Source organism: Eptatretus burgeri, chromosome 5, assembly GCF_056783735.1.
Source record: "Eptatretus burgeri isolate ZD-2024b chromosome 5, Ebu_testis_v1, whole genome shotgun sequence".
Classification (NCBI taxonomy): domain Eukaryota; kingdom Metazoa; phylum Chordata; class Myxini; order Myxiniformes; family Myxinidae; genus Eptatretus; species Eptatretus burgeri.
In genome coordinates, this window is record NC_140965.1 from 124,156,262 (window position 1) to 124,182,735 (window position 26,474).

Here is a 26,474-nt window from a genome sequence, read left to right on the forward strand (position 1 = left end):
ACCAGTTCCTTGATTGCCCCCAGGCTGACGACATTTGAAGGCAGATCATGCCTGGAGACAATATCAGCACCGAGCTTGAATTCGTTCTCATTCACCAGACCCGCCTTGACATTCTTGATCAGGTGCGGTACGTCGTACATGAAGTGTCGGAAACTGCAGTCAGCGCATGGGTGGGGAATTCGATTGACTGTCACTGCGTGCTTCAAACTAACTAGTCCGAAGTTCTTGAACATTACTCGATTGGCACTACCCATGTCAAATGTGACTGCGTTGACGTGGAGCCCAATGACATGAGCCCGCTGTACGATTTCAGTCACAAGTGGCTGGAAGTAGGCTCCGTTCACCGACTTGCCTGAAAAATGATAGGCAATTGTTTGCTTCAATCTGGAGGTGATACCAGCCAGCTTGAATACGAGGGCATGAGTTGCAGCACCACCATGTCCTGGCAAAGTTACATTTCCGCTCAAACTACTGGATGATCTGTCGAACTGCAATCCCACTTCAATTGTCATTTCATCCAGCGTTAGGCAGCACTCACGCTCTGGTTCCTTCATGGTAGCAACCTTCAGCTGGAGGAATTCGAACACTTTATGAAGAATACCAGGTTCCATCGCAATAACCTCCATCTTCCGTCGTAACTAACGAAGCGATGGCAGCGGCTGGTGTTTCAACAACAGGACTTCGTAGCTGGTACTGCCACATGCAAAGCAGAGTTGCAGAGCCTTCTTTTGGGTTTCTGCTGACCACCGAGTACCCCTTGTGCTGAGACGAGACAGCTTGTTGATCTGATCGAGGTTGAAAACTTTCTGGACATTCGCCTTCAGAGTGACGAGCTCCCTGGCTTGTTTGCGTTTGTCCCACTGTGCCTCATGTAACTGCCACTTGAGAGAGACCACTTTCTCCTCCACTGCTGTGATCTTGTCATCGTAGTCAGGACCCTGGTCGGTTTCAGCCGGCGTTACAGGGGCATCGGAGGCAAGGTCAACGAGTTGGACATCTTTGTTGTCGTCATTCACAGGCATGTCTTGTTTTGTGTATGTGTGATCTGGGACGGGCTCCTTCTGTGGTGTCGTCTCCTCATGGGGTCATTTCCTCGGCTTCCTTTTCGTGACAAGCACAATATGCGGGAAGACAGTCGGGACGGCATTGTGCTTGAGTGGTCTTGAACCATCAACCCTCCTGTTTTCATATTGACTGTCGTCGAAATGCTTCTGAAAAAACAAAAAAAACCCGGAAAATTGAAGTACGTGTTGACACTCAGTTAGAAGTCAATGAAAGTTTCCAAATACGATTTGCAGTCGAGAACCCCGGACAGGAAATTCCTGAGATTCCCGGTCAAAATGTGGGAACGATTTCCACAGAAACGTATCCTGGGGAAATGTACATCAGATAAAGATAAGAAATGAAAAACAGTGAGCAGCTGCAGTCATCCAGCTACATTGTCAGTGCATTTTGTTCCACTTGACGACCGTCGTCAGATGAAGGGATTGAATTTTACCGGAAAACGGCAAACACTATTTCCTAACCGAATATGGATAAAACCAATGTAAGAAAGTTACTTACAGCGAGTGTCGTGTATCGGATATATTTAATTACAAATCTGGTGTTGAATACTTTCACATAAGTGAAATTTTGGCATCGGATTACGTTTCATTATTTCGGATTCTGAGCTGTTTCAGCGCTCCGATTTTGATCCGATCCGACAGGCATTCATTCAATCTGACTTTAACCTCGATACTCCGATCCGACGTCGAATTGGAACTGCAAACCGCCGCTACTTACCGCACATAGGTAAGCATTGTCGTGTGGAGTCCAGTTCTCCCTTTTCACATTTACGGCCCAACGACGACGGCTTTCTGCGTCCCTGGGGAAGCGATGCATTTTCACGCCTTACCCGGGACGCACAGAACACCCCACTGCCACACAGCACACCATTGTGTCATCAAAGTCAAAATTTGACGAGAAAACGTTCAAAGATGGCAAAAACTATTCTAATTTCGCTCCAAGATTCACTCTTGTTGAGATGGGCTGCAACATGGCGCCAGCAACGCACGTGACCGGGTATTGACCAATCAGAGCGCAGCATGATCGAGACAAGAGTTGTCCAGACTTTTTATATACTGCACTGGTTTTGATCAATATACCACATGGCATTGGCTATGGTATTCACAAATGTCAGTCCCAAGGAACCCACAGTATCAGGTGACCAGCCAACACAACTTGTTTCCAACAATTCAGAATAGCATTCTTCAACTTGGATTTCTGGGGATGGTGCTGTTCAGGGAATGCTGGTGGCAAAGATCGGGGCTTTGAACGTGCATTGGTGTTGGCCATCAACAGACTGAACACACTTGGCTTTGCACTGCCATTGTCATCAGAGTCTGTGTCACCATGCCCATGGTGGTGCACTTCAGCAGGGATCAGAAATATGACAAATGAGCCAAGGTTTTTCACCACATCAGTCACAGATGAACTCGAGGAGACCTTTGTCAAATCATTGATGGACTTGCTTGTCCCTACCTTTACAGATGAGAATGCACATCGCATGTCATCGTCAATAGGATTGCTGTCGTACATGCCATTGCAAAATTCACAATACAGTTCCAAACGCGTGATATCCATGGCCGGTGTACAACCAAACCAATCTTTAACTGGCACACTGCTGCCTTCCTTGGCCACACAACATGTCAGAAATACCATTGTCAGTCTATACAAAAGTGTGTCTTACTTTGAAACCTTCCATTCACTCCATCTGTCATTGAAGACAGCATGTATGCATTCGCAACCGGAAAATAAATGGCGTCGATGTTGATGCGCAGGCGCATTGGTGGGGATGCCTTTGTCCGATAGAGGGACCATCGTCGGGATGTTTGTCGGAAGGTTTAAAAGCGCAAACATGATTCTACACTGTTCTTAGGTGGGAAAACGTTGTTTTGACAGTTTTTACACTTCATTTGAAGGGTTTTTGAAAAAAATATAAATATATCCAGGTCGGGGACATTTCTCAGGTCGGGCGGGGACGCCAAACGAGTAACTTTTTTATGTCGGCGAAAGGTTCGAATCGGGTGATGTTTGAATCGGGTAATGTTTAAATCTGGTTGAGGTTGCATTGTGCAAATGTTTTAATCGGGTAATAGTGCAGGGGCATATGTTGAGATACATGGTCATGTTTGCAAACTGTTAATTTATGTTGTAAGGTTTTTTTTTGTGACTGCAGGAGTATATTAATATCGAAAAATCTTGGTGCCAATTTTTTATGCAGGTTAAGTGTGATTTTTTTTTTTCCAGAAAATACGAGATGACCGTGATAGTGTTATCACAAAAATTAATTTTTTCAAAACTTCATTTTAAGTTTGTCATATTGCACCTTAAAATGAGCGGTGAGATGTTCAGAGTAATTTTGGCAGGAAATTATCATGCCACTTAACTTATATAAATAGTTATATATTTTAAAATATGGAAAATAGAGTGCATTTTCAAATTTATTGAACAAAATTGATGCATGCCGATTGGTCAACTTAAGTGTGATATTTTATATTATTTCAGAGTTCATCATTTTCGTTCATCATCACTCACGTCTGAATCAGAGGCTACTGATTGTTGAGTGTTCTCACAGATGTTATCAGATGCCTCACAAGTGCACATCTCTGTACATACAACATTTGCTCGCTTGCAGGAACAACGTGCCGTTCTGCATATTTGTTTGACACATTTGCACCTCACAAGTTCCAGCACAGCCTTTGGTGCAGGTGGTAGATGGGTCATCACTGGCCTGTATAGGTTGTTCTCTTATGTCCAACCATATTCTGATGGTTCCGGTAGTTTGGGTTTGGCTATTTCATCATGGTACCACACCATAGCCTGATAATGAGCTCGCTTGATGTGTTGTTCCAGTGCTCCTTTTGTAGGTGGTAATTTCTCGGATTCTGCAAATGACTTCTTTAACATGTGCCATCGAAGTGATGAAAGTTCACAAAGCTCTGTGCCAGGTCGGTATAGTTGACACAAATTGCTCCAGTGGCTAACTCCATCTCTGGAGAAATTGTGCGGTTTGATCCAAGCTGTATGAAGGCTTCTATGATATTAAATGAGGATTGTTTAAGAGCCTTCCAGCAGCCTTGTTTCCCTTTCTCAGCAAAGCGACCTGTCGTATCACACCCTGTAAAGGCATGAAAGCCTGACAGGGCAGCAGCTGAGCAGTCATCAATCGAATCTTAGATTGATTTGAGGAACATGGTGCGCCTTTTATCACCCACAACTGTGATTCAGGAAGGATTATGTCCCAATTGTGGATATCTTGACAAGGCGAGCAACAGTACATCCGTGTGTGGAGATATGATCTGGACTTGTGCGCCTGTACTGGCTGCATGCAGGGCATGGAGTAGCAATAGTGTCAGCTTCTTCTTGTGTACTTGACAGGTAATCAACATTCTCATGATTTGAACGTGTTCTACGTTGTGTTGACACAACTACTTCCGTGCCGTGCGTTTTGTAGTGATCCAAGATCTTATTGGCCAAATAGTCAGTCAAACTATCCTTCGTCTTGATGGTTGCCATAAATTGCTTGAAGGTTGTTTGTATCGGTGTGGCATCTGTGCATATGTATGATTTACCTTTACCTGTTTGTGTACTTGTCATTCACCGTTCCCTCGTTTGCTGTTTCAAGGAAAGTGGTAAATCATCGTGATCAAATACCATGTGCACAGCCTGCTGAGTTTGTACATATTTGCTCAACCACTGAGTCATGTTTGTGGCCAGAATCTTACAGGATGCTGTATCCTTGGATCCAATTTGTTGCACGATTGCCATCGCATCAAAAATGACTGTTCGCTGTCCACCTACAATGGGTTCCACTTCTTCATCATTGATCGCCAATTTTTCCAACTCTTCCATAAGCTTGTACTTGTCGATACATGGTCGCAGAGTACCATCTGCTGCAAATAATGAACGAGCGACACTTGAAAATTCATACTGAGCGATTGCATTCTCCATATCTATTTCTGGCCGTGACTTTATGACAATTGCCATTCGGGCAAAGAGGGAGCGATTCTCTTTCAGTTCAAGGGTTTGTTTATCCCATGTTACGGATGATTTTTTTTTCCTGTTCATGTCCATCGTAGTTTCACCTTAGTGACTTTATCCCAGGGATTTGTTTCTCCAACAATTCGCTTTTGGACGAAGTCGTTGTATGCATAATCTCCAACACTTTTGTCTGAGTATATCATCTCAAATTGTGTCTGGTACAACAGATTTGGTGATGACATTGACCAGGTTCCAACCATCTTAGGATTCTTATTTTTTGAATAATCCTTTTTGGTTTCCATGCATCCTTTTTGTTTTGTTGACACTGGCCAAGGTCCCCAAGTTAGGTCCCCAAGTCCCCAAGTCTATGTTAGGTCCCCAAGTCTATGTGTTTCCCGTACCCACTGCTGAGCTTTGCTAAGCACGTTGAATACCAACCCCTTCTCCTGCCTGCCAATCTCAAACCTTTGATGCTTCTGCACATTATTGTCTGCCTGCTCCCCCTCACCACTGTCAGAATGCTAACCTGATGTGCGCTGTTGATTAAATCTTCCACAGGTCTGCACATTTAAAGAAAACAAAATACGAATGTAGAATTACCTCTTGAGGAATATTCGCATCAAAAAATCCATTGATTGTGTTTGGATTCTCGGAAAGCTTCAAACCCAGAGGCCGTTTAGCAATTGAAGGAAGCACAGACTTTGTTGGTATCTGCAAAGCAAGTGAAGCATTACAATAGACGAGAGCAGGACAGTGATCAAATTATTCAACATTACAGAAAAAAGTGAATTGGGAGAATGAGAGAGATTAAAATAATTGCAACTGCAAAGTAACACCAAGTCCTCAAATTATGAGCATGACATGATCGGAGCTGGGCTATTATCTTATCTCAATGAATTGCCCAGGTCAGGCGTAATATTCAACAATTCAATTTTGTGAAAACAGAGCTGTAACTGGAGGGGGAGCACTCGGCAGAGTGCAAAACCTCCGCCGCCAATACTGCTTGGTCACTCAAGTCAACCTGATATCTCATTCATTCAATTTGACGTCAACAGTGCTCACAGAGTTATAGTTTGCAACTTTCCCTTTTACTTTTAACTTTTACATTCTCAATTCATTCGTCATAACGAGATTCCTTGAGACAGAAATTGATTTTACGTGGGTATATCCACCTGAAGTTCCAAAATCAGCCGCAATTATAATTTTGGCATGTTGTTTGTTGGAAATCACTTATAACATGTAGAAATGCAAAAAAAAAAAAATTCAAACATTTTTTTCAAAACGGCAGCCATATTGGATTTTGGACCAAGTCCAAAATGTAATGGCATGATCCTTGGACCATTCCTCATCCCCCCCCCCACCAAGTTTTGTCGAAATCCGTCAAGGAGTTTTTCCATAATACTGTTCACAAACAAACAAACAAGCAGTCAGAGACTGGTACTTACGAAATCATCAACTTGACCTCTGACCTTGTCTAATAAAAGTTGTCTCTTGAGAAGGTCGCGACACAAACCAGAAGTTTCTACGATATTTCTGTACCAAACCATCAAAAATCGAATATTTTGGATGTTTGACCTCACTGTGACCTTGACCTTTGATCGATTTTGACCAAAATCTAATCAGCGCGAGCCACCACCCTCCTGAATCACGTGGTGTAATTTGACATTGGCACAGATGCCAACCCTCCCGATTTCATCGGGAGGCTTCCGAAAATTCACCCAAACTCCCGCCCTTACGATCACTATCCTTATCCTCCCGAAATTTTGATATTTTTGCACTGTTCACTAATCAGAATGTACTAGTATGAGAATTGAATGAAAAGCATCGTCTGCTACGTATAGCATGTGGTAACTCCATAACGTTCGCTGCTACCAAATTGTACGTAAAAAATTGCAAATTCAAATGAGGAGCAGCGAAACATTGGGTCTGGATCTCGCTTATGCGATCATGCACTGAGATTTAGTGCATGCGGTATGTATGCACAGTGTATATGCATGCGATACGCTCACTGCATGCAGCTGGGCCCCGTACCAGCCCGGCGGTCGCGACCACCGTGCGGTGTTTAACAGCCGCTAGAGTTCTACGAGTCGCGCTGCAGCTGTGGAACATCGACTTCGAAGTTACCGATGCTTCAAGCCCTCGATGTTGATTACGAAATGGCAGAAAAGAAGCTTACGAAGACCAAGAAATGGTCTCAGAAGTACAAGACCGAATACAGTCTCCAATACCCGCGTATTCGAAAGTCTGAAAGAGGAATTCATCATGCGTATTGTACAGTATGCAGCGTTGATATTTCAGTTGAGCACGGAGGTCGCGATGATATTCGGAAGCACGTTGGAAGCAAACGGCACACAGACATTGCAAAGGAGAGATCTTCGAGTACGAGTACCGGTACACTTCTGAATTATTTCACCAAACAAGGGACAAGCGAGGAAGAGGATGTTACCCGAGCGGAACTTCTCTTTAGTGGATTTATTGTGGAACATAACTTGCCCATATCAGTCTCAGATCATGCTGGGCCTCTATTTCAAAAGATGTTTCCAGATTCAAAAGTTGCTTCAAAGTATGGATGTGCAAGAACAAAAACTTCAGCAATAATTGGTGAGTTGTCAAATGTTACTGCTTAATCTATTGCCGATATTGCTAGACTAGCTCCATTTAGCCTAGCTACAGACGGTAGCAATGACAGTGGTGAGGCCCAGCTATATCCTGTCCTGATTTCGTACTATGACAACAGTGCTGGGATTGTGAAGCAAGGTTTGCTAAGTTTGCCTGCGTGCAAACAAGATTCCACTGGAGAAAACATTTTCAAACTGCTTGAGTTCAGTGACAGGAAAATTCCATGGGGAAATTGTGTTTCCTTTTGTGCTGATAATGCCTCTGTCATGGTGGGCAAGCACAAAGGAGTCGCTGCTTATATCCACAAACAAAATCCAGAGTGCTACATCATGGGATGCCCTTGCCATATGATGCACAATACGGCCAAGAAGGCGGCTCAGGCCTTACTCATTGAATTAGATGACTTTCTCATCGATATTTACTACTACTTGGACAAAAGTAGTAAACGCGTCAAAGGAGTGAAAGCACTGCAAGAACTCTGTGATGCCCCGACACACAAGATTCTGAAGCATGTCGCAACAAGGTGGCTGTCCCTTGGTCAGTGCCTAGACAGGCTGATTGAACAGTGGGAGCCACTTCGCCTCTTCTTCAAAGAAGAAGTACGAAGAAAAATGCAACCAACTGTAGCCAAGACTCTAACAATGAGCAAGAAGGACGGCACTGTATCTACTGCCAGTACTGGCACTGCAGGATCAAGCACTAGTGGAGCAGCATTCACCACTACCACTGCAGTATCTGCTGCGAAGAAGACAGCAGGGACAGCACCAAAACCAATGCTGAGAGCAGGTAGCATCACCGGCCCTTCATCACGTTCATCTACAAAGCAGATCCCTTCAGAGTCGAGAAAGACTGTGATAGTCCCATCTACAGGCAAAGAAGGACCCAAGTTAAGTTCTGCTTTTGCCAAATCACTTGATAGAAGCTCAGCAAAACCTTCGAATCAGAGGTCTTCTTCCTTGGCTGCACCTACCTCAAGCTCTCTCCTCAAACGTAAAATTGGATCTGGTACTACGAGTCTGACCTCTTCTGCTGGCAGTAAACGCAAGTGTGATCGCCCTGCGGCTAAGTGTACTACGAGTTCTACAACTAAAAGCGCATCTTCCTCAAACACTGTGCAGGAATCTAGAGAAAAACGTGTCAACAGGATGTTCTTGTCTCCACAAACAAAACTCTATTGTTTCTTCCTTCGATATGCTAACAAGCTTTTTGAGAAGGGGAATCTTCTGCTCCAAAGAGACGAACCCTGTATTCATCTCCTGCACGGAGAATTGAATGGTCTTCTGAAAGATATCTTCGTACGGTTTTTGAAACCATCGGTGTCATCGGTTGCTCTGGTAAATGTACCCTTCTCTGACAGAAATTATCAGAAGAATGATGAGGACCTCATGATTGGGAACGATGCCAAACTGTATATAAGGGAACAAAGGAGTCTCAAGAAATCCACCTTCACTGTGAGTGAGTCAGACATCCAAGGTTTCTTCAGTGCAGTTCGCTCATATTATGTGAAAGCCTGCAATTACATCTTCAAAACCTGGCCGCTAGATGATGAATTAGCCAAGCATGCTCAGGTGCTGGATGTTAAGCTACACCAAGAAGTGGGGTTTGACTGTGTGGAGTTTTTCATCAAGAAATTCCCCTGTCTGTTCAGTGGCGGTGATAGTGACATAGACAGTCTTGAGAGTGAATTCGCTCACTACCAGGCAGACGCCTCCATAGCTACAATTGCTACTGAGACAGTGAGAGTGGATGAGCAGTGGCATCGGATTTCACAGCTCACAGATCCCTGCACTGGTGCCAAGAAGTATCCTAATTTGAGCAAAGTGATGAAGGGAATCTTGGTCATTCCTCATTCGAACGCATCATGTGAGCGGGCACTCAGTCTTGTACGGAAGAATCATACTGAATTTCGTCCCAATTTGAGTGTCAAAACCCTGGAAGCTCTCTTAATTGAAAAACTAGCTCATAGCACCCCTTGCTACCAGAGAGAATACAGCAAAGACATAATCAGAAGGGCTAAAAGAGCCACACAGCTGTCACTCAGCAAAGCTGCCATGGAAAAAGCAAGCAGCAGTAGTACCAGCCAGTAAGGTAAGAAAAATATTGCTTCTTTTGTGCTTTTTGTTAATCTTTGATTAGGGCCCTGGACCCCGCCGCAAGGGTCGAGCGCTCCGCGCTCGAGATGTGCGCTTCGCGCACATTATTGGGTGTCGGTTGCAAATCCTCCCTAATTCTGATTTCCAAAAGTTGGCATCTCTGCATTGGTAGCTTCTTCCGTTCTCGAGTTATCGTGCCGACAAACAAACAAACAAACAAATAAACCAATGTCACCCGCAGGGTGACCCGTATCTTGCCAAAAGGTGACCACGTGTGACTTCTTTAACGTCACACTGTGGTGAACAGAGCTGCTATCCACCAGGAGCGACTCCTTGAGGAATATCTCCCTACGAGAGATTCCGATGAGAATCGTTCGACAGAGCAACCATGAAAAATATGCTTTTTCCTCATAACGTCAAAATGTCTCAAGCTTGACATATCTAGAAAGCACTCATCAAGGTGTTCAATTTGAGGTACTACACGATATGGTTCCTAAAACTTGAAAATTTGACCTTGGGGTCAAATATGTTTGACCTGAGGCGCTAACCATGAAGGTCAAGGCCAATCGCCACCAAAAATTAATCAGCTGAGCGCCAGACCATGAACTATATTCCCATGAAGTTTGAAGACGATCCGATTAAAATTACTCAAAAAATAAGGGTTTTTTAAAATAACTAACAGTTTAACAATAACTGAAAGGATTCAGTTCCTTCAGTACTGTTTTCAGTTTCTTCACTTTTACTTATTGTCTGTCCTGAATTCTATTGGACATTTCGTGATGTGTGGTTCGTTTCTCTGGAGAAAACCCTGCCATCTTCTCGGCCTCTGATGATGATCTCTCTAATTCTGGTGCGATAAGAAAGAAATGCTGCAGTGCTGCTGGGTTGTGGGCGATACCTTTCAAACCTCCCAGTACTTTCAACCTTTTGTTTTCTTGTTCCAAAGCTTGATCCACACCCAAACTACAGAAAGACAATTCTGTTTTCTTGACACAGAAATTGCCTTCACAGAAATATTTCCAAATATCTGGATCACTTGTTTGCAAGCTGTACATTTTCGAGAGTTATTCTGGGACGTGCTGAGCATATTTTAACCTATTCTGGCTGAAGAAGTGCTGACATAGATTCTCCAGGGAAGTAAGATGAAGGATCCAATCTCCCTTCCGTGACACCTTTATAAATTGTAGAAGAGTGAGAACAAGGTTCATGTGCATGATTGTAACTTTGAATGTTGGTGAAGCTGCCTCACGTTTGATGCAAAAGTCCTCCAGTTTCTTCGTAAAGTATTTGACCAACTGTGATATGTCCTTCGACGCCTGCTGTGCTTTGGCAGTATCATTATCACTGCATGCTGACTGCAGAAGTTTTATTGCTGGTTTGAGTGATACAGGTCGTGGCCCTTCAGATGCTTTATATTCGTCCAGAAGGAGGTCATATAAAGCTTGTAAAGTGATGACGTGTGCTGTCACAGCTCTCTCCATGTGTCTCCCCTCCAGGATTTGTCTGCTGGTTGTCGAACCATAGATGTCAGCCTCTATCCAAGCATCGTCAATCCCACTGGCCTCAATTGAACTTCCAAGAGCACGCAGGGCACATAGCACAGTGTGGAATTCTCCAACTCTAAGATCGCAGTTCTTTGTCAATTTTGGCTTCAGTGACTGCAGTTTGACTGCCCTCATGTACAGATCTATGTCCAACGTGATGATTGTCTTTTTGTTTGGTTTTTGTTTCAAGACGGTGAGGAGGGTGGACCATTCATGGGCCGGTGCTGGTATCGGTGGAAGAGTTTGTATTGTTGTAATAGGTCTCTTATCTGTGATTACAGAGTTGTAGGGAGCCCATGTTGGGACAGCATGAGTGTATGTTTGTCAGTCTATTGTAGCATGCATGGTGGGGTCATCGGTTCCAGTGGATACATCATCAGGCCTGTCAGTGGGTACATCTTCTGTACCCGCCTCAACATCGATTGGTGCTATGTTTGCAGTCACAGATCTTTGAACATAACGGACCACAAGCCATGCTCGATCTTCACTGATTGAACTCTTGAATTTGGGTAAATGTCTCTGTCTTGTAATCTGGGTACTTTGTGTGAAGACCCTCCAATCCTGGGCAAGAATTGAGGTGAGTCAACTGAGGATTCTCGAATAATACGGTTAATTGAAAGGAACACAACGCATGCATGTGGAGGTGGCTCAACGACTGACCACAGCGGTCAGCCTCCGTACCACACTGAAGTTCACACTCCAAAACTCACATATATACAATCGATTCCTCGGTGGTTAAAAAGAAAGACTGGGTGTGGACTACAAAGCAAATCTGCAAGTGAACTGTCTCAAAGATGCAAGTGGGCTCTTTTCCCCCCTCCCAAGGGGCCCAAGGGAGAATTGGCAACCCAACATCTTTCTCACGGCAATTCTCCCTCCATCCCCACCAGGCTGCTCGACATCGCTGGCACATGTTCAGGAAAAGCGCTTTGGAGTTCCAAGGGCTGGAATTCAGAACAGTTTGTCCAAGGGCCTGCTGCAAGTTTGTTTATGGAAAGGAAAAGAGCCATGTTGCATACTTCTGAGAGCCTGCTAAAATACATTTCAGAGTGGCAAAGACACTGGTTTGAATCCATACTAAGTCAAGATTAAATGTTTAAATGTGGATCTAATGTGGCCATCTAATAATCACACCTGACATCCTCTCCTTGTCACATTTGACCATATTCTGCAATACCCCAGACTCACCAACTGAGTGGACCCCCATTTGGTTCCTGCAGCGGCTACCCCGAGGCCCCCGCGCCTGCCAGACGGGATTTACGAATGCCGTGGACAGCTACTAACATTTACCAAATAAGAAGTCCCTGACTGCTGGTGGCCCATGTTAACATTTAGCATCTTTATCCTTCTTACTGCCACTCTATCACATCAAATTTGGTAATATGTGATATCATTTTCAAAGTCCACAAAACACTAACAACACAACAATTCTACGAGACATTAGCTGCAGCAATATCATTTAAACAAGTTTACAAAACACTAACTGCAACGATAATTCTTCATAAGCGAAAAGCAATGTGAACACTCAAGCTATGGGTGTAAACTCCATTAGTGCAGCGATCACCTCTTGCGTTGGAAGACAAAAATAAAAACATGCACTCTCTCCTGGGTTAGTCATCTGTTCTTATACGGAAGAGCTGTTGGAAACTTGGTTCTGAGCCCATGAAGTCAATTTGGGATCCAAAATGGGGTCCCTGTATGTCTCCGTCTTTCATGGGCCGAATTGTATCCCTCCGTGAGTTCACTGTTAATTATTATAATGGCCTGGGTTTGGGGTGAAGCTGCGCAACACTTCTTCACACAAATGGTGATGAGAATCTTGATCAAAAACACTCCACAAATTATTACGACGATTAGAAGCAGTGACCTGACCAGACGCAGGAACCAATCTCCCCAGCCGTGGAATCTGGATCTCCACCATGCGTAAGCCTCTTCGCCTTCCACTCACTCGTTGTTCATGAGTGTGCCGCTTTGCGGAATGATAAAGCCCAGGGCCTTCTTTCACCACCTTCCCTTTAGAATTCCGAGGCGCTTTGATACACCAGCCCATCCCTTTGGGTCCACAGTTTCGGGCACATCGCACCGGTACCATGGAGGTGGGGGTTTGGTGGAAAGTGGTCTTTATTCTGCCATTCGGAAACACTGAGGCCAACTCCCTGCCCATCCTTTTTAGGTCATCTCTTTCATCTCAGTAGAGATGACCTTATAACCCCAGTCTCTAAGTCTGTATGTCGTCCGTCCGTTCTCAATCAAATAACCAATAGTGGAATGGATAGAGGTCGATGAGACATGCACAACGATATAACTTTCAAGGTCGTCCAAGGTTGAGGTCAACGTCACGAGGCTGTCAAAGTTGCGAAAATCGTCAATTTCAAATCATATCTCCTCCCTCATTTATCAAGAAAGATCAAATGTTATAAGTGTTTCAGATATTATGGACTCTTATCTCGAATGACACAAGCCATTTTTTTTGAAATTTGCTCTCGTTCCGATTTTATAGCCCTTCAAACTTCACTCTGATTCCCCGTATGGGCTGTTGATAAAGTACATACAAAAAAAAGTTAAATTAAGAACCGGAACTCTCCGAGACAAATATTACATTTGAAGCTTTTGTCAGATTTTACGAAAACAATGGAACACAAGTTTATATGCACACTTACTTTCATTTATGACATTAACATTGTTTTTAATGTCAATTTGTAGTTTTATTTTCATAAATGACCTGCTGCGATATTAAAAGAAAAAGGTAAATTACACCGCAAGGGACTGCATTGTCATGACTTAAAAACATCGGTTCATAAGGAACTGCTGGCTTTGCAAGCGATTAGCGATGTATGAGGGGGGTGGGTGGTCACTCGCCTGCATATAGAGGTGGGTGGTCACTCGCCTGCATATAGAGGTGGGTGGGTGGTCACTTGCCTGCAGACAGAGGGGGTTGGTGGGTGGTCACGAGCCTGCATACAGAGAGGGGTGGGTGGTTTTGAAACCCGGAAGTAGAGCGTACATACTTTATGAACTGCCCCTATTCCAGTCTGGCACAGAGATGACCGGCACTCCCTCTTGGGGGTATTTTTTGTCATGAGATGCATGAGTCCATGATTGGCTTACCACTTCACTTGACAGCTTTGTGGGTAACCAGTAATACCTGGAAGGGTCCAGGCCAACGTGTCCCCAGGACGCCCCTCCGCGTGAACACCCCGTTGCCCACTCAGTCGCCGGACTGGAAGTTGCCGTGGTGTTCCTCTGCAGCCTGGTCTGCTCACCCTTGTTTGACCAACGAGTCAAATTCTTTCACAACCTTTGTTAGCGCAGAACAATATTTAATCTTCATATACTTTCCCATATTTTTACGAACACTTTACCACGATTATAATCTAATCTTGGCTTATCACTTTGAGTGGTGGCTTGGGATCCTCGAGTCCCGAGCTCAAATCCCATTTACCAGTGAATCAACCCCAGAGAACCGACTCTACCCGTAACTGGAGGCACCGCATCAGCGGCACAGCCATGCCCCAAAATAATAATAATAATAATAATAATAATAATAATAATAATAATAATAATAATAATAATAATAAGGTAAAATAAAATAAACTAATTTATTTTCCTCTTTGTTATAACACCTCTGAACATTCAGAATAGCCCGCAAGCAATCACCTCACAATATTCTCAAGGTTCCACTTAACACATGTCCCCCAATACATTACTTGGGTCCTGCACAGCTGCATCCTTGCCTTTGGCACCTCATCACCCTCTGTTGTCAGTACCCCCAAAATGACCAAGACGTTTCCCCCGCAATCATAAATAACCTTACCACAACATCAGTACAAACATCGTAAATCTTTCAATCGACAAATTAAAACTCCTTGCTGAACTAATGCAAACTGGTCTACGATGTGTTCAAAGTCAGTAATTACACCCAGCAGAGCAAGCTCACAGTCTGCCATGAATTCTTGCAGGGCTGGAAGTTGCTCTGGGTGAGTGTTGAGTGAATGTGAAGGCCGAAGACCTTACTCTACACAACTGTAGATTTTATAAACATTACACTTAGGCTCCCTAAATTTAGACATGTCTCCATGGAAAACGCGTTAATTTCATCTTTGTGCTGTTCATGACTGCCATGTGTGTTGTTAGCGGCTGCTTACAATCTCCTCTCGCAGCGATTAAAATTTACAAATGGAGAAACAACATAAAAGGCTTCACTAAAAAATTAATCTCTGTTTTCATTTTGACTGAAACATCGATTCATGTCGCGTTTCAATGAAATGATAGCTTTCCCGGCAGCGAAGCTGCCATATGGCCACAACAACCCGAGAAACTATCATGCCTTATGTTTAAGATGACTCGCCAACTGTCTCCAAAAGACGTCGTGAGAACCCGAATACTCGTGAACCTGCACTATAGACTGGACGTCTTTCATCCATCCGAAGGGGCGAATATACGTTAATGTCAATAAAATAAAATTCCTTTCAAATTAAATCCAATGAATTTATCCTGACAGATAGAGGCTCATATAAAGACAACAGACATACTTTTCTGTCCGCTTCCATACAGAGCTTGATCCCGACAGGCAGAGGACTGGAATGCTTCCTCGATAAAGCCCGCAATGGCTGCGCGTTCAGAGAACACCAGCCCTGCCCGCAATTTCCCCCCAAAACACCTCTATCCTGCTAAGTGCGTAGCCCACCAAATGTCCTTGTCCTGGCTCTTGGGTGTCATTGTTTCATTCATGATCAGCAAGGAATCCTTGCCTGCTTGAGTTGACCAACAGGTTGCATTGGGTGGTTTGCCATTGCCTTCCGAGCAGTAATTCAGGCAACCTTACAAATATGACCACAAAACCTCTCAACAGCAATGAACACAAGGAGCACCACAATCACCACCCCTCCAGTTTGCCAACCAACATGGCGACCGAGTTCAGAGCTAAAGTGCAGTCATGACAAACTTAAGATTCATTTCCCATTGATGTTCAAAATATAACATTTCATTTATACAAGTTGTTCCTTGATCATTAGCTGAAAAGACAGAAAGAGGAATGGATGATGGACACGAACCAATTTCTTCACAACGATGTTCACTTTGCATGCGCGAGGTAATTTCCTTTTCACGAAGAGCATTCATGTATGGGGTCCTTTTCTCCCCACACGGCTTCAGAACTACCGGCTGAATGGCCAGAGGAGGAAGAGTCGTTTTGTGTGTTTCTGCAGAAGAACAGCATGAAAACAAAAGATGTTTCAATGTTGGAATAATGACAAGAATGGACACTTCAACTGATAAACTTTCACTGACAAACTGGTTACCATATTAACTTGTGAAGCAACTCACCATTTATAATCATTATCAGCCAACCCAGCTGAAGACCGAATGCAATGGGAAAAAAATATATCAAAAAAGAATGGGGTTTAACCATTGACTCCTGTACAAACCCCGAGCAGGGGAGGTTCCAGTCCTTCTCTGTAGGAGTCTATGGGTTTAACACGCATTTGCAAGCTCTTCCAAAAATCTCCAAGGATAAGCAAGTGAACACCATTCATTTTCAATCGACATATCAGGCCTGAATGTCTGTCTTTGTGACATCAGTTTAATGAGCAGTTATTTGCATTATTGTGTTTTAAAGAACATGTTCCATGGAACAGGGAAGTTGAAATGAGCAAAACAAAAAGAATAACTGTGAAAGTTTTGTATTCATTAAAAAAAAAAAACATTACCCTGCAATTATCTTTCTTTTTCTGTTGTTTTCCACCAGTTTCTTGACTCCTTCAAGACTGCTGGCAATCCCCACCCACGTGTCTCATAAATCCACTGATGAGCTTGACTACTCTCGATGAACGATCAACCTCGTTCGGACTGACCGGACCCACCTGGTCGCAGTCCACTTCGAGGGAGCCTACCATCTCCCTCTGTTCCTGAAGGAGGCCATCCTGATGCTCGCACCGGGTCCCAATTCATTCTACCAGCTCAACCCCATTGTCCCTCATTATCTTTACTTGTGTGTGTCCGTCTATTTCCTGTCGTTTCTCCTCTACTTCTTCTAATCCCCATGTCTCTGTTTTCATTTCCGTTGTCTCTTTTACATTTTTAATTCAGCTAAATACCCACGTTGTCCAAACTACCAAGGAAATTCACCCTCGGCAGGATCTGCGCGATCCGGGCCGTTGCCGAGCCGTACACCGAGCGGAGAGTTCCAGAATCCTGCCGGGCCGATCGAACGATTACGGCAGCAATGAGACCTCCTCATTCCCTTTCGCAGTGCGGCAAACCAATGGCAGAAAGGACAAGGACGACCTGGGACATTCAACAAGAGGGGATTTATTTACAATGGGGGGGAAGGGAACACACAAAGAGCAGAGTTATCCGAATAAGAAATGTATCAAATGTACAAGCAAAACCACTTAACGATCCTACTTATGGACCGGGCCCACGGACACACACACGCACACACAAATACCCAAAAATGGACCCCGTCGGGTCTTTATTGAAGGTTTCCAGCTCAAGGGAACATGAGCTGGAAACCACAGCGATCTTGGACCTGTCCACCTCGTGTGGTCTTCGACGTGCTGGACCGGCGGGACTCGAACCCGCAACCACCATGGAAGGAGGATGAAGGGCGGACGCCAACCAGCATGCGGTCGGACAAGGCAGCGAGCAACAGCAGGCAAGGCCAGGCGATACGGGATGATCCGGCAAACAAAAACCAACTTCCATTCAGTCGGATTGCGCCGAACAATTATTCACTCCTCCAGAGGGGAGGAGCCTCCTCCTCCGACCCGCTCTCCCTCACTGAACGGTTTTGGCGCGCAAATGAGCTAGTCGCCCCCATGATTGGCCAAAAGGGGCGCCAAGTCCGCTGATTGGACCCGGGGGGGGGGGCGTCACGGTGGACCGCTCCTCAAACAGGAAGAGGAGTAATATTGTCCTGCGTTGGCTCTCATTGGCCGACCGAGCAAACTCGCTCGCATCTCTGATTTGTCGAGAGAGATGCCAAGTCCTTCTTGAACTCCGCCCACCGCGAGCGTTGTGGCGTCAGGATGGAGCGAAGGTGTTGTTATTGTTGAAGGTGATGTAAAAATGTAAAAGAAAACCCTGACCATCAAAATAACTCCGCAGCGCACGAACATTTAATCACCCATGAGACACAGGGGATGGATTCTAACTATTCACATCTACTTAACGACATAACTGAGCTATGGGAACTGTCTCTTGTGTGCTCATGGTTGCCAGATTCGTAACAATATTATGCACATGTACACACAATAAAATAAACATACACACAGAAACATGTTCGCACACACGCTGTATATTAAAATGGCAGATCGGGGGGGGGGAGTTCACCTGGTGCACATGAACCCCCCCTCCTCCGCCCTTACAATTATGTCGCATGATCGTCGTGAGGGAAATCACTGGACAATCGGAAATCGCATTTATTTTGCTTTCACTCGGTGACTTATCCAAACCGCGATACTTTTAGCCGCTGGTTCTGTATTAATCCCTGCGACTCAGTGTTTAGTTCTCGCTCCGAAGAGAAAACATTTTCGGGATCATCCTGAGGATCAGAGACGAGAAGACGTTCACCATCCGTGGAGAATCCACCGCTGCCAGCGCGACCGAAGGTCCATCATCATGAACAAATCCGTGCACGTCTCACGAGCAAAGTTCGTGTCTGCTTTCGAGCACATTCCACACAGTGTGCTGTTCCACCATGACGTTTCGAGCACATTCCATACAGTGTGCTGTTCCACCATTACGTTCCAGGCACATTCCACACAGTGTGCTGTTCCACCATTACGTTTCGAGCACATTCCATACAGTGTGCTGTTCCACCATAACGTTTCGAGCACATTCCATACAGTGTGCCGTTCCGCCATTACGCATGTGCCCAGCGCTCACGTTCACACGACTCCGCTGGCGTGTGATCGGGGCCCAACACCAACATGTGTCGGATATTGAGTTTAAAAAAAGAACAAGCCGCTTCTACCTCACACACTCGTGTCCCGCCCAAACATGTCGTGGACACGTCTTTCTCGGCCTCCGTCCGAGTTTCAAGCTGGTCGTGTTTCCCGTGCCGTGAAAAACACCATTCGTGCAGCTTCTTAAGAGGTATTTATTCACATGCCTTTTTAATGCAACCGGCAATCTTCCCCAGATCATGTGGTTCAAGTTCCATGTTCGAGTTCCAACGCCAACAGCAGTTGTTCACAAAATAATCGGATTTTCGATCATTATTTGAGAGAAGGTATAAACACAGATCCTCACGTTCATGAGCCGAGGAATTCGAGATTTCTGAAGCGTGAAATTCGTCCGATTTGCCATCTTCAGAAACTTTGGCTTCACCTCCAAATAACGAGTCACAACTCACGAAGCTTTTCACCATGGAAACCGTCTCCCGTAGTAACAGAGGCACAAACAGCAACGGTCGTAGATGTTTGGAACGTACACTTGTTTCTATAGTTACCTGGGAAATAGGGAACAGCATCGACCAATGCACACGTCCCTGGCTCAGGCGGAAGTGTCGCTTCATTTATTGGCACACATGATGATCACCACATACATTCGATTTCACATACTGTATACATCTATCGAAAATTCCAGCAATCTCTGTGTGTGTGTGTGTGTGTCTGTCTGTCTGTCTGTCTGTCTGTCTGTCTGTCTGTCTGTCTGTCTGTCTGTCTGTCTGTCTGTTTGCGACCGCCGTTTCTCGACGACCACCGGTCCGATCGGATTAAAACTTGCCAGGAATGTTGCCGGGGCCCCGCGGATGTGCTTTTCAAGGTTTGATATTAATCGGACGAGCGGTTCCCAAGTTTCGGCCATTTATCTGTCAAACAATGACAAGACACGGTGCTATGACATCACAATTAATGTTTATTTATTTATTTTTTATTATTTCTTTTGCATGATTGAAACTTGCCAGGAATATGGCTGGGGACCCGCGGATGTGCCTTTTCGAGGTTTGATGTCGATCGGACGAGCGGTTCCCAAGTTACGGCCATTTATCTGTCGATCAATGACAAGACACGGTGATATGACGTCATGAATGACGTCACAATTAATGTTTGTTTATTTATTCTTTTTTTTGCACGATCGACATTCCGATCTCATTGAAACTTGCCAGGAATGTTGCCGGGGCCCCGCGGATGTGCTTTTCAAGGTTTGATATTAATCGGACGAGCGGTTCCCAAGTTTCGGCCATTTATCTGTCAAACAATGACAAGACACGGTGCTATGACATCACAATTAATGTTTATTTATTTATTATTATTATTTATTTTGTATGATTGAAACATGCCAGGAATATGGCTGGGGACCCGCGGATGTGCCTTTTCGAGGTTTGAGAAAGAGAGAGGCTGCACATACTGGCACTCACCTAGGGCATGCACTTTTGGGCCCGTACTCGTCTCTCTATAATTCCAGCAATCTCTGTGTCTATCTGTCTGTAACCGCCGTTTCTCGACGACCACCGGTCCGATCTCATTTAAACTTGCCAGGGACCCACGCATGTGCCTTTTCGAGGTTTGATATTAATCGGACGAGCGGTTCCCAAGTTACGGCCATTTATCTGTCGACCAATATCTGCGAGAGAGGGGATGAGAGTGGGGGCGCAGAGAGAGGGGCGAGAGAGGAGGGGGAGAAAGGAAGGGCGAGACTCGGGGGGGGGGGGGAGAGGAGGGGCAAGAGAGGGGGTCGAGGGCGGTGTGGGGGAAAAATTTATATGAATGTATTTTAAATTGCAACAAATGGAGTTTCAGAAATGTAACTTTTATGCTGCAAATTGAATTGGCTGTCATTTCTGGTCAAAATACTTTTGCCCTAAATGATAAGAAATGTGTTGTCCTGGAGCAGAGTGACCGAGCTGATAAATGAACCTTTGCTTAGAAAATGTACGAAGTGGCTTTTTGTCTGAAGGACACGTCTACAGTCTGGGTGAATATCCCCCAACCTCTCTCTCATGGAAGTATAAATGTTTTGAAAGGCACATTGTTCTCAGTACGAGCACGTGAGGAAGTATAGTTTCTCAGTGGCTCGTACTCCTTGGAACTGACCAAGTACCAAGTTATAATAAAACTCTCTGATGTAATGTAGAAGTGAATTGAATCGGGTTGGTCTAACTGTTAACTAAAGTAAGAATAAATGAAATAGAACCAAATAATATTTGCAATCAAATGGGGATTCTTAAGTTCATTGTACAAGGGTGAGAAGTGTATGGTGTATAATTAGGAAATAAATTGTTTCACAAGGAAGGACTTGTGTGGACATCAGTTTTATCAGTGTCGATAGGGTTTTCTGCAGGATTTTATAATCAAATAGGATTCCACAATCGACCAGTTAGAATCCTTCAGGAGGACAACGATCACAACAAGGTGGGTTAAAAAAATCCACATCAGTTGGTGCCGTGACTCGGATTTGAACCAACGTTGGTGCGGTGCTCGTGACCGGAGGTGCTTCATCTGCCGGAGGCAGTGCCTGGAGGAACGACAAGTGTTTGAGCGAAGGTAAGGGAGAGCGCTCTCAGCAGGTAACGCATTTCGAACAAAGAAAAGTTCATTGTCAGATAATTTTATTGAGAGACAGAAGAGGATCCGGCGGAGGGAGTCCGTTTTAAAGTAAACAATAAGTACTGTAGTTGTTTTAGAAAAGTGCTGGAGAAGAAGAAGAGTCAGATGACAAGAAGAGGCTCGTTAAGGAGCCAGATGCGTAATTAAATAGGCATGATGAAGCGACATGCCACATGTTTGCATTGATACGGACCGGCTGTGAGAGAGAGGCCGAGGACACGGCTGAGACGCCGAGATAGGGTTAAAATAGATAAATATTATAAGTTACCTGTTTGTAAGAGTTTTAAGAGTTACTTTTTGTTCATTGAACTCACTGGAAGTTTGTTGGCAGTGAGGTTGTTATATTATATTGTGTGGAGGTTTTACAGATTTGTAAGTGCAATGATTTGCACGAAACATTTTGTAGAGTGCAGGAGATGATTAACCAGCTGGGAGCATGGTGGGTGATTTGCATTGAGATGCATGTGTTCCTGAGAGTAAAAAAAAAAAAAAATGAAACTTGTGCGATTCCAATATTCACTGCAATGAAACGTGTTCTGTTGGGATTTTGACGATATTTTAACTCGTGCTGAGTTGAACTGTGGGTCTGTTTGAAATGGCATGTTATACATTCTTGGCGTTGTATTTCCACGCGAAGGTCGCAAACTACACTGTGTGAGACCCCCTCCACTCGATCTGTGGGGGGTGGCCTATCTTTACACTGAGTCTTTGTTCGAGCCTTTGCTTTAGGTGTGAAATTCGATTCATATGCAGATTCAAGAGGATGAGATAGAAATGTGATTGGTATTTGTCACGTGATCACACGCGAGTCTATGAGAGGCAATGCTGTCTCGTGTATGTGTTGAAGCCATGACAGAGTAATGCTAAACTGTGGGTTTTGCCTGTCAGTTTTTTTTTTTCCTTTTTCTTCCCACTGGATGTGGAGAGAACTTCCTGTTCCTCGTCCCTTGGTGTTTGTGGCGCACCCTCTCTACTGAATGTTTAAAGTGAAGTCCATTTCGGAAAAAGTGTTGAAGTTTTATTTTACAACCATCGGGATTTTGAATAAATTGTGAAATAACGATTGTGAATGTGGATATACTGTATGTGATTTAAATGTAGAAACGTAATTTGGAATGATTTTAATGATTTGATGATGTTTAGCACGTGGAGCAATTCACAGATAATAGATGATTTCCTCGGATGGACGTTGAAATATTGTTTTATTCGTCTGCGAATGTTGAGGTTACCTGAACTTGTGCTGGGAAGGCAATGGCAAACAACCGAGTGTCACCCTTTGATCGATTCAGTCAAGGTAAATTCATGATTTAATTTGATAGATGCTGAAGATTTAATTTTTCATTTATGGATTTTAAAAGGAAATATTTTATTGTTTTGACCAAAAAGTTGTTTAAGAGAGTTTGGATGTTTATTAGTCTGAAGTTTAAGATGCTTTTCCAAGACTGGGATAAAGCTTGTGGAGGGTGTAGCTGCATGTGTGGACAGAGTGTTTGAGCTGCAATTTAAACGATATTCGCCTCATAACAGATTTGACAATTGATTTGACAATTTTTGAACAACTGTTTAAAATGATTTATTTGTTTTGATAAAGGAAAATGGATTCGTCATTGAGAAGGTCGGAGGAAGTGATAGATGGTTTGTGTATGTGAATTGGAAAAATGGCAGCATGTTTGGTGTTTTGGTGAGAGAGAAGTGGACAGATGGAGAAATGTCAGAGATTTAAAATGTCGATGGAAATAGCAAATGAGATGGATGTTTTGAGTATACGTACAACTGGGATTTCTGTATATTTTAGCATGTTGTTTTGGGAAATAACAAGGAAAGGGATTAAAATATTGATATGACATATAATGCAAGTTAAATGCATCCATAAGAATCTTTGTTAGTCTTGTAGAAGTACATGTGCCCATGACGTTTATTGATTGGTGTTTAATTGATGCTTTGTTTGTTTCGGAGTGTTGAAAGCAGTCTTTGAAGCAATGTACGATTTCATCAAAGTGAAGTTTGGAAAGAAATTCCACACAAAGATTGGACGATGGGAGAACCCAGATTTGGGTGATTGAGCATTCAACACGTGATTATCCCTCCCCTTCCTGGGGAGGGTGATTCGCCAGACAAAGTTTCTGCCAGACGGGATTTTCATTTTTACAACTGAGACATGAGCGATCTTTCTTCCCGAGGTGCATGAAATTAATGCTCTTATTCAAGAGGTCAATCATCTTAGAAGAGAATTGAAAAACATTTTTAAAGACTGACACGACATCTTATTATGGCCCAGAGACATGGACTCACTCTCTTCCGATGAACAAAACAGCTCAACACAAAGTTGGTAAGTTTGTGTATGGTTTTCTCTTTGAACGATGAAGCAAATGATTATAAATTAAATCATGATAATTCTGATATATTTTTTTTTTCCTGACAGGTCGTTGGAAGAAATTGAGTTTACATATCACGATGAGGTGCATGAAATTAATGCTCTTATTGAAGAGATCAATGATTTTAGAAGAGAATTGAAAGACATTTATAATGAGTGGTACGAAGTCTTATCACGGCCTCTGATCTCGAATGAATTAAACCAATGGTGAGACGTGTGTGTGTGTGTGTGTGTGTGTGTGTGTGTGTGTGTGTGTGTGTGTGTGTGTGTGTGTGTGTGTGTGTGTGTGTGTATATGTATATATATATATATATATATATATATATATATATATATATATATATATATATATATATATATATATATATATATGTGTGTGTGTCGCTTTCCCTGTCTGTTTGTATCTCTCTCTGTCTGTCTCTTCATCTATACCCTTGACTTATTATTATTTTTTTTCAGCTGTTGAAGCAATCTTGTACAACACATGATTTTCTGGAGGTAAATGTTTCTGAATTATTATTAATATCACTCTCTCTTTAGAATGTCGTCTTATGTTGGTTGCATCATTAGTTTGGACGCGGTTTTGTCAGTACACTGGAATTCATTTTTTTGACCTTGAAAGGATGACAGGCTCCTGGTGTGTTAATTCAGTGGTCAACGAGGCTTACTCATATTACCATGTAATTATCTTTATAAAACCTAATTATTATCCACTTTTTGTTTCAAAACAGAATATGGTGTCTGAGTTTCGAAATCACAAGACATCTGAAGAAGATTGCTGGGAAAGATTATACATTCTCGCAAATGAATATTTAATATTTTCAATATTAATAAATTATATTTGTTTTGTTTACAATTACTTGATTCTGAATTTCAAGAAGAGGATCAAGACATAAAGGGGGGATAGGTGCGCCCCCCCAATGACCCATCACCCCCTCATCCCATCCCTCCCCTCCCAATGTGTGTGTGTGGGGAAGGGTGGGGTTGGGATGAGGGAGGTGGTGGGTCAAAGGTGGGGGCGCACAGGGGGGATGAGGGGGTGGGGCTTATGCGGGCGTGGCTTGTGTGGGCGTGGCTTGTGTGGGCGTGGCTTGTGTGGGCGTGGCTTGTGTGGGCGTGGCTTGTGTGGGCGTGGCTTGTGTGGGCGGGGCTTGTGTGGGCGGGGCTTGTGTGGGCGGGGCTTGTGTGGGCGGAGCTTGTGTGGGCGGAGCTTCGGTGGGAGGGGTGTGTGTGGGTGGGGCTTGTGTGGGTGGGATGTGGGAGGGGTTTATGTGGGTGGAGCTTGTGTGGGCAGGGTTTATGTGGGCAGGGTTTATGTGGGCGGAGCTTCGGTGGAGCTTATGTGGATGAGGTTTGTGTGGATAAATGGATGGGTGGAGAGATGGGTGGATGGGTGGATGAGTGGAGCTTGTGTGGATGGGTGGATAATTTTTTTAATTAAATAAACATGTTGTGTGTGGGGAACTAATTAACTAATCACTAATTATGTGAATATGATGAATATGGGTGGAGCTTGTGTGGGGTTTGTGTGTGTGGAGCTTGTGTGGGGTTTGTGTGGAGCTTGTGTGGGTGGGGTTTATGTGTGTGTGGGGTTTGTGTGGGTGGAGTCAAAAAATTTCAATTTATTGGAGCTTGTGAGGGGTTTATGTGGGCAGGGTTTATGTGGGGTTTGTGTGGGTGGAGTCAAAAAGGGGCGGAGTCAAAAAATTTCAATTTATCTTTGTCTTTTATAATTCCTGTGAATAAAATGAACCTAAAATCTCTTCCCCTTCCAAATCATATATCTTATAAGTCCAAGGAACCGTATCTATTACATCAACAATTTTAAAAAGCTCGTTGGTCCATCTTTTAATATAACCCTTTTCAAAATGAGATTTCCACCTATATATTCTTACGATATCACCAACTTTGAACTTAGGTTTTCTGACATTAATCTCTTTTTCATATTTTAATTTTGTAAATGTTTCTGATAGTTTCATATTTGTTGACGTGTGAATCGTGTCATTATACTTATCCACAATATCCTGAATAAAAGATGACCATTGTTGTGAACCGAGTTGTGTGAATTTTTTATATAGTCTCTCTTTTAAGGTACGATTAAAACGTTCAACAACAACTGCCTTCCCTTCATTAAAGGTACTGTATAATGTAATACTGTTATTTTTTTAGAAAATTCATAAATGTCTTGTTATAAAACTCTCTACCCTCATCAGTCCACAATTTTTTAGGTTTTCTCTTACTTTTATTAAATATCTGTTGGAAGGCTAAC

The 26,474-nt window shown here is 43.6% G+C and overlaps 2 long non-coding RNA genes across 7 annotated transcripts in view; one reads left to right on the top strand and one right to left on the bottom strand.

Moving 5' to 3' along the window:
- The first annotated feature begins 470 nt into the window (after positions 1 to 470).
- Positions 471 to 25,213, top strand: LOC147027280 (uncharacterized). 4 transcript variants are annotated; one of them, XR_015058774.1, is made up of 6 exons: positions 471 to 3,197; positions 3,408 to 4,419; positions 23,056 to 24,160; positions 24,254 to 24,412; positions 24,665 to 24,703; positions 24,937 to 25,193. It is a non-coding gene; the product is annotated as an uncharacterized LOC147027280 (long non-coding RNA). The 4 variants fall into 4 exon arrangements; XR_015058773.1 differs by having other exon boundaries at positions 471 to 4,419; positions 24,937 to 25,179; XR_015058772.1 differs by lacking the exons at positions 471 to 3,197; positions 3,408 to 4,419 and having other exon boundaries at positions 20,977 to 24,160; positions 24,937 to 25,205.
- The window catches only part of LOC147027281 (uncharacterized), a 92,034-nt gene continuing 80,431 nt past the window's right edge, over positions 14,872 to 26,474 (bottom strand). For all 3 annotated transcript variants that reach the window (XR_015058782.1, XR_015058781.1, XR_015058780.1), the window contains one exon: positions 14,872 to 16,479. This is a non-coding gene — a long non-coding RNA (uncharacterized LOC147027281). The remainder of the gene's footprint in view (positions 16,480 to 26,474) is intronic.